Here is a 5,559-nt window from a genome sequence, read left to right on the forward strand (position 1 = left end):
GTTTCTACCATGCATAAGCTATAACCAGTATATTTATTTTACTCATTCAAAAATGGGGAATATAAACATTTAAGCTGCGTAACAAACGTTCCTTTTGCGAAGCAAACTGTTCTTGTTCAATACTAGATCGATCTTTACCGTCCCATTGTGTGTCATGTTGTAAACATACCACTAGTTGGCTGGTTTTAGAATCTTTTGGCGTCATCTGGCATCGCCTCATCCCTTTTCATTTTGTTAGAATAAAAAATGTTGTTTACACTTATTCTATTTTGATTTTGTTTAATTCATTTCTCGCTGTAGTGAGTCGAATTATATTTTGCATTTTGGTTAATGAAGTGATGTTTTGTATTTTAATTACATTTTAATTAATCATTCATATTTATGTTCAGTGTAAAATGCTTTCCATTTTTCTATTCGTTTGTTTATGTGTGCATATTTCGCAGTTTTTTCAGTTTCAACCATTACATAAAATTACTAACCATAGGCGATAAGTTCATTTGTTTACAAAAAATGCAGGTTGATACATTTGAAGTGGCCAAAGTGATTGCTGGATAGTTCAAAGTAAAAATATAAGATATCTGTCTAGTTCTAAAGTTTAAAATAAAATTAAAAATAAAAATTTCATTAATTCTTCCTGATTAATCACCCATTTTTTTTTTTTGTTTTTTGATAACTTTTCAGTTACAAGCGCTGAGAGATTTCTTTTTGCAAATGAATTAGGCTTCAATTCTGATGTTGCATGAGAACACACGCCACCAACCAAACATTGCCTAAAGGATTCATGAGCTGGACAAGCTGTGAGGTCAACTAACACCGCTTCTAAATTCAATATTTTTACTGAACAAAGATTTAGCGAGATGGCGAACATAAGTTTGTAAAAAATATACTGACTTTTTCTTTGCACTTATTTTATTGTCTCCACAAAAGACAATGGGAGGACCAAGTGAGCAGGTGTCGTTGATAGTGGGCGGGGAAGATATCGTTGACTTTACAAATTTAGGTTCGGCAGTCTTTAGCGAAGAAAATTTGCGCCTATTTGGCGCGCCACCTAACACTTCTACAAACGATTCGTTGCTGTCCAGCGGTGGATTATAGCCGTCTTTATGTTGCATTTTTTCCTTTTTTTTGCGTATAAGTTTAGAAGCTCCCATATGCGAGGCAGAGGATGACATTCCAATTAAGAAGCGAAAGTAAGTGCGCATAAACAATTTTCATTTTTAATATTAATTATCATTTTCTGTTAGGTACTCATCGTATCATGAAAAAAAACCTGTTTGCTTTTTTTCATATATATTATCACATTGTCAAATGAATTTATCTACAAAGTATATATGGGGTTTTAAAATGAAATTCAAAACTTCGTTTAGTATTAAATTGTACTGTATTGTATTGCAATGTAGATGTCAGTCCTTGTTAAACGATCGTACTCGTCCATTCCACTGGTCGTTTAGCTTCTTATGAAATCCCCTACTTTCTTAGGCTTAGAGCGCCTTACGGTCCACCTCTTAAATCTCATCGGTGAATTCATCCGAGTGTTCCACCCTTGCCTACAAAAAACGTTACCATTTCCATGCTGGAATGGTAATGGCATATCCTCCCTGTGGCACCGTTCAGGCTAACTCTGTCTACATCTCCAAAGAATATTAATAAAATTAACAAACCCGCCCTTTCTTCTAGCTGTTCAGATCCACAAGCAATTGTAGTCTCTACCTCTATTTTCTCGCCAACTCAGAATTCCCTACATGTGAATCCTTCCGTTCCTAGAACGGATGACGTCTGTTTGACGGCAGTACTCACCAAAAAAAAAAAACAATTGTGTCAATACTGGCGCCTAGCGCCTCTGTAGATAACATGAAAAGTTATTTGGCTGCAAAAGTCCCATCCGTCAATTTGAAGCGTATAAGCATTTTCAAGTTGAGTCCACCTTAACCTAGAGTCTTCGACTTTTAAAGTATGTTCTGACTGAAAATGTGGAAATTTTGTTAAACAAACCATTGCGGTCAGTTGGATCCTTAATTAAGACATTCATTCCTCCGCGTCGTCCCCGTAATACTAATTCGGTAGCTCTTCCAACCTCAAAAAAATAAATGTTTCCCTAGTAACTTCCATATACCAAAATGTTAATGGCCTAAAATCAAAAATTCGCTCTACTTTCCTAAATTCAGTAAGCACGGAGTATTCCTGTCTGCCCTACATTGAAACTGGGCTCTGGATTTACATTCGTCGGAACTTTTTCACAATTCTTTCCAGGTTTTCAGAAAGAACCGATTGGATCGTACTGGTGGTGGTGTTTTATTTTCCGTATCTTCTGCCATCCTATCCAATTGAATTTATTGCCATTCGGGCGAAAATTGCCAATAAATAGTTATATGTAACTTACTATTTATAAGAAATATGCTGTCCCATTAATGATTTTGCCGTATAGTCTAAAACTACCGATATAATCATAACGTTGGGAGACTTCAATTTTCCACAAGTTGTTTGGCGTTATATTGATAATTCTGGCTATATGGTCCCCATTCCAACATCTGATAGAGATTGTGTTTTTCCATTTGATCGTAATTTACTTCAATACAAACGTACTCATAATTGTAATGGTAGACATCTAGATTTTTGCTTTCCTGGAGGTAGCTGTAAATCGCTGACCATTTTTTAATATACCTGAGGATCCGTATTATCCAGCAATTTGTATTTTCTTTTATTACAGGCACGATGGTCCGTTGAACTATCCTGATGCGCCAAATCTAACTCCCTACAATACACATTGTGATTTTCATAAAACCAATCATTTTCTCCTTAAATCTCATCTTTGATATATTATGTTCAATTTCTCTGCTGGGAATATTGATACTTTACTTTCATTGGTCCATAATGTATTAAACCCGCTATTTCTGCATCCGTTCCTATCAAGCTACCCCTCCCTCGAAGCAAGTGTTCGTCATGGTTTAATAAGAAAATTAAATATTTCAAAAATAGCAAAAACGAAGTTTTCGAAAAATTTATGAAAAGTGGTTCTGCTGCAAGGCATACATCCACTTACCTCAACCACCAATGTTATACCAGATACTTTCAGTTCATAAAAAACGATAAAATTTTGCAAACGAAAAATCTCCATATATCTCATGCATGTTTCTTTTAACGTGTCTGAATACTTCCGACTAAATTTTTCAAATGCTAATTCCCATTTAAGTGTTAACTATCGTCATTAGACCATTAACTTGGTTTCGATTCCTAACTTGGTCCTTTCAGAATATGACGTTTTACATAGTTTGAGGTGTCTAAAATATACTTGCGCTCCTGGGCCTATTGACATTCCATGATGTACACCCACATCATGCTCTGACGAGCTTTGCGGTGTTATTTCAACGATTTCTAATAAGTTCTTAAAACCCGGTATTTTCCCTTTATGTCGGAAGAAAAGTTTCACAGACATCACGTTGAAAACTGTAGAGTTATCGTCAAGTTGAGTGTCTTACCGAAATTGTTTGAGCGATATGTTACTCAGCACTTTGGTTTTCTTATATATCTCCATTTCAGCATGGTTTTCGGAAAGAAAGCTCCACTGTTACAAAACTCTTTGAGCTTACTTGCCATGTTTTCTAGTGGCCCCCGCAGGGATGTCGTATTTATTGATTTTAGTAAAGAATTTGACTTAGTTAACCATAAGTTACTGACGTTCAAACTCTATGCATCTGGTTTCCTTTTCTACTTAGCGAAACGGACAAGCTCTTATGTGCATAACAGATGATTCAGGGTACTATTTGACTTTATTACCTGGGAGGAGTGTCCCGTAATCTCTAGCGCCCCTCAAGGCAGTCACTTAAAACCCCTTTTATTTAATTTATACATTAATGATCTCCACTCGGTGTTTGAATGCAGCCACATCTTAATGTACACGAACGATGTTAAACAGTTTTCTTCCTTCTTGGAATAAGAGATAGGATTACGACTACTTCAAATGGACTTAAATAATTTGGTTATATGGTGCTCGTTAAACTGTTAAAATTAACTTTAAAAAATGCACGAAGCTTTCTTTCTGCAGACGAAAGTCATTCAATACTGAGTATTTCACTGATTTACACAAAAAAAGTAGATTCGTTAATCAATTTAAGGATTCTATACGACAAAAGATATCGTTTTAATTTCTATATTGTACAGGCTCTTTAAGTAAAGCTATGTTTGGGCTTGGTTTCGTTAAGCGGTGGTCCAAGGAGCTTAAGGATCCTTACATTACAAAAACCCTATACATGTGCTTAGTTAGACCAATGCTTGAGTATGACCCGGATGTGTAGCATAATTCTTATAGGCGTTATGTAGATTCAATTGAATCTGTTCAAAAGCAATTCTTGCTGCTTGCCCTTAGGAGTTTCGGTTGGGGTCCGATTGCCTCTGTTGTCCCTATGAAGGTAGGTTGCTTCTGTTGTCCTTACCATCTCTTGATAAACGTAGATTTATTCTTGCCGTTTCCTTCTTAATCAAAACAATAAATGATACTATTGACTCGCCTGCATTACTTGGTGAGAAAAGCTTTAATGTCCCTAATTGCTTCTCCAAGCCTTTCATTTTCATTAAGCTTAATCAATGTAAATATACCTACGAGCTGTTTAGTCTGTTCAAAGTTGTTTGAAGACGCCTAAAAGATGTCTATCACTTAATCTCAATATTGTACTCTTTAAAGTCTATCAAAACAACTATGCTTAATACGCGCGATTTGCCAATGTTGTATTTAAACTAACTTGCAATCTTAATAACTTGCTATGACTCGAAAAATAACTGATATTGTTTACCGTTATCGATTGCCAAATTTTCGCATCTTTGCAATCGTTTAGAAGTTCTCTCTTGGAGTTCAACTTGGATGTTTAGTGGTTGTGGGTGTGCCTCTGTGTTACCTATGTACATGACTTTTTAATTTTTTATTTATTTATACAAGAATTATTGTTTAATTATTTGTTTTTTTTTTTACTTCTTATAATAATTCGTATAATATTTAGTTCTAAGAATGAATGAAATTCGATTGTTTATTTACTTTAGTCGAGATTCATGTATAAGTAATTAAATAAATAAATGAATGAATGAATGAATAAGCAACCCTCCTTCTAAGCTTTTAAAGAAAAGTTACCATATTTAGATTGGTTTAACCTTACATTTTTTTCTTGAAGATCTTGAAAGTGTCTTTGCCGCTGTCGCTTTAAACTGAATTTTGGACGTCCATGATAAAATTCTTATATAATTCGATTTAAGCAAAGCCTTTACAAGGTGAGGTTGTATAGCTAGTGTTGCTAAACCTAATCTATGTACTCCTCTGCTAAGCATGAACTTCTTAATGATAAATACATGCTTAGATCGATTTAGAACTCCACCAGTTCTATTGTTGAATATTGACGAGCAGTGTTTACAATTCCACCATGTCCAGCTCTTTCGCTGTTGCATGTTTACTTTTTAAACAATAATTCTCTGCTAATAAGTATACGTTTTCACTTCTATTAAAAAAGAGTGAACCTCATAGCTGCGTGCCGGTTAGAAATATTACCAAGTTCATTTTTAGAACGGCCTAGAAGA

General features: G+C 35.0%; 1 long non-coding RNA gene across 3 annotated transcripts; it reads left to right on the forward strand.

Moving 5' to 3' along the window:
• Nucleotides 1-474: 474 nt before the first annotated feature.
• LOC119641869 lies at nucleotides 475-2,921 on the forward strand. 3 transcript variants are annotated; one of them, XR_005247906.1, is made up of 3 exons: nucleotides 475-561; nucleotides 682-1,190; nucleotides 1,245-2,921. It is a non-coding gene; the product is annotated as an uncharacterized LOC119641869 (long non-coding RNA). The 3 variants fall into 3 exon arrangements; XR_005247905.1 differs by having other exon boundaries at nucleotides 2,708-2,921; XR_005247904.1 differs by having other exon boundaries at nucleotides 682-870; nucleotides 928-2,921.
• The last annotated feature ends 2,638 nt before the right edge of the window (nucleotides 2,922-5,559 follow it).

Source organism: Glossina fuscipes, unplaced genomic scaffold (assembly GCF_014805625.2).
Source record: "Glossina fuscipes isolate IAEA_lab_2018 unplaced genomic scaffold, Yale_Gfus_2 183, whole genome shotgun sequence".
NCBI lineage: Eukaryota > Metazoa > Arthropoda > Insecta > Diptera > Glossinidae > Glossina > Glossina fuscipes.